This window comes from Pogona vitticeps, chromosome 6 (assembly GCF_051106095.1).
Source record: "Pogona vitticeps strain Pit_001003342236 chromosome 6, PviZW2.1, whole genome shotgun sequence".
NCBI lineage: Eukaryota > Metazoa > Chordata > Lepidosauria > Squamata > Agamidae > Pogona > Pogona vitticeps.
The window spans coordinates 5,004,355-5,007,603 of record NC_135788.1 but is presented as its reverse complement, the minus strand read 5'-3'; positions in this window follow the sequence as shown (position 1 = coordinate 5,007,603).

Genomic DNA, 3,249 nt, shown 5'->3' with positions numbered 1-3,249 from the left:
CAGCTGCATTGGTTTGCTTTCCCTTTCTGGGTTAAAGCTTCCTTTCAATGGGAGGTTTTTGGTACTAGCAGGTCTCCTCGATGACCATCTTTTACATTTGAAGATTACTGTTGTCTGTGGACTGGGCGGTCCCGAGTCATTTTTGAGGATTCGGCCCTTGAGCGACGCTATTCGAAACAGATCGGTGTAAACGCTATTTGTGCAGATGGGAAAGTAGAATGGAGGTGTTGTAGTGCTCTCGTAGAGTGACTAAGCTGGTACAGTATTTAGGTTTATCTGTTTCCCTGCATCTCGTTTGCACATATTTTCTCTCAATATCGTAGGAGCCTCTTATCCACAGAATCCATATCTGTTGATTGACGGTCTGAAGACATTAAAAATATGAAAAGAAAAATGGCTGAAATAAAGATTTTTAACGATGAAGTTACCAGTGGGAGCCAGGGACCATACTGTATATTTGTTTAGTCGTTAAGTCATGTACGACTCTTCGTGACCCCATGGACCAGAGCACGCCAGGCCCTCCTGTCTTCCACGGCCTCCCGGAGTTGGGTCAAAGTCATGTTGGTTGCTTCGATGACCCTGTCCAGCCATCTCATCCTCTGTCGTCCCCTTCTCCTCTTGCCTTCACACTTTCCCAACATCAGGGTCTTTTCCAGGGAGTCTTCTCTTCTCATGAGGTGGCCAAAGTCTTGGAGCCTCAGCTTCAGGATCTGTCCTTCCAGTGAGCACTCAGGGTTGATTTCCTTCAGAACGGATAGGTTTGTTCTCCTTGCAGTCCAGGGGAAGGACTGGGCAGATGAAACTTATGCACTCTTCAGTACCACAGTTTGCTGTCTTTGAGAAAACATGAGTGCTTCTGCTCACCCCCTGAGTTGTGGGACACCCCACTTCTCTCCCTGCCCTCTCGCCCCCCCTTACTACTGCCTGCCTGGTTCTTCATACTTGCATTAGGGAAAGTATGTCCACCGGCCATGGTGTATTTTCTAGATGGCTTGGCAGGGTTTATGTGGCAATCCCTGGGCTTTTCTCCTCTCCCTGGCCTTGTCTGTGTGGTCTTCCAGTGTGAGAAGATACTTTAAAGGCTTTTCTGGATATTGTGGCTAATACTCTGTTGAACTGTCCATGTGCAGAATGGAAAAGACCATAACTGGTGGAATTCTGGATAGGCAGTCAGGCCAGAACTTCACCCAGTTGCCACAGCTGCTTCCTTAATCTTTGGCATATGAACAATCCAGCAGAATGCTGGCCACCGTAGCCTTCTTTGTTGATTGGACTAATTTTTTCCACTGCATGTTGCCATCTCTGAAAAGCGCAATGGCTGTGTGCTGCACTGCGAGATGCAGAACGGCTCAAAGCGCCCCCTTTCCGATGATGAAAACCAAAGGAGAAAGTGCCAGTTTGGCTCAGCCAAACTCAAACCCAGCTCTTCCAAGTTGACTTCAACAACTAATTTGTGCTGCAGACTGATTACATGTTCCCTGTGGGCCACTGTGGGGACGGCTCCCTTCTCCGACAGACCCCAGGAATGCACCAATACAATTTAAAAGGAACAGTTTCTGTGCAGTTTGGTTTGCCTGTAACAAAAAGCCAGAAATTCTTCAGCCTGCCATGCCCTCAAAAAGGGTGTAGACGGAACCACCTCCTAAGCCACATTTAGGATGAAAAAAGTTTCACACTAGAGGAAGAACAAGATGTTACTGCTGATGTTTCTTTCCTAAAACCTACTTAAATAAGGAGTGGGGAGAGAACTTTTAAAATCCGTCCAGAGATTGAGCAGACTATGATTCGTATGTTGGAAACTGACATTTTCCCTTGCTGTGGTTGGATTTGAAGCAACCTGGTCTCATGGCAGTGTCATTTACCATATTTCCGGCAGAGGGTGCTGCAGCTGTGAAAATAGAGCAAAGAAAGGACTCTGCCCATGATGGAAGAGATGAAAATTTGGGACATCACCAGCCTCCTTTGACGGGATTGCACTCTGTTACTTTCCAGCGTCTAAAAGCACAAAAAGGCCTGGATCCAAACATGCAGCACATACATCCACTCAAATACTAGCATTTCTGATAATGCTGAATTGATGTTTGAAACAAATACAAGCGGAATTGGATATTAGAAGTTTAAAAGGATAGTTGTGCACAACTGGCTTTTGGAAGTTCTGCATCACATAAGTAGGCAGAGAAATGGGTGAAGGCGTTATCATTTTCCCAGGGAAGAAGGAATTCTCTAATATTTCCTTATGAGAGGGCTTGCTTTTCATCACGACAGTAGCAAAATTTGATTCTTTTTTTCTCCTCTAAGAATTTCTGTTTCTGCCCCAGTGTTGTAAGCTGACTTGCCCTCTGCTGTTTTTTTTTTTTTTTTAGCTTTTTCTTCTTTAACACCTTCAAACAAGGAAGTCAGTCTGAAAAATGATTTGGTTTAAATACCAACTCTGATGAGAAAGAGTGTTTGAATCGTCTTTGGAACAGGGGATGAATCAGGTTTGGAGAAACACCGGATCTGTTACTGTTGCTACATGCTATCAAGCGGTCCTTCACGACAACTTCACAACCCCATCAATGGGATCTGCAAAATGGCCTGTACTCAACAGCCCTGCTCTGTTCTTGTCAACCCAAGCCTGTGGTTTCTTTTAGGGAGTTGATTCATCCCGTATTTGGGTCTTCCTCTTTTCTTGCTGCCTTCCACCTTTCTTAGCTTAATTGTCTATTCCAGAGACTCCAGCCTTTTCATGATGTGCCCAAAGTAGGACAGCTTCAGTTTTCTCATTTTTATTTTTATTTTTATTTTTGCCTCCAAAGACAGTTGAAGCTTGATTTGCTTTAAGATCCACTTGTTTGTCTTTCTGGCATAGCCTTTCTTAATTGCTCTCCTTCCTAGTTTCAGTCTTCTGGTTACTTGGCTCCAATCACCATTTGGACTGGTGACTGAACCAAGGTATACAACATCTTTAATGACTTTAATTTCTTCATTGCCCACATTCATTCTTCTGTAGACATGATTTTTATCGTCTTCCACTGCTTTGGCACTTTCTTCTCTTTACTTGAGAACTTAATCCGTATTGGAAGGCGGTTCTCCAGTCAAAAAGTCTGTAGGTCAAGTCTCCATTGACCTACAGTGCATTGAAAACCGATTAATCCCGTAACAGGCCATTTTGGTTCCATTTTGGTTTTTTTCTGGTCTGTAAGTCAATTCTCAGGGAGCAAGTCAACCCTAAATTTTGCGGCCAGAGAAATCTGTAACTCAAAAAGT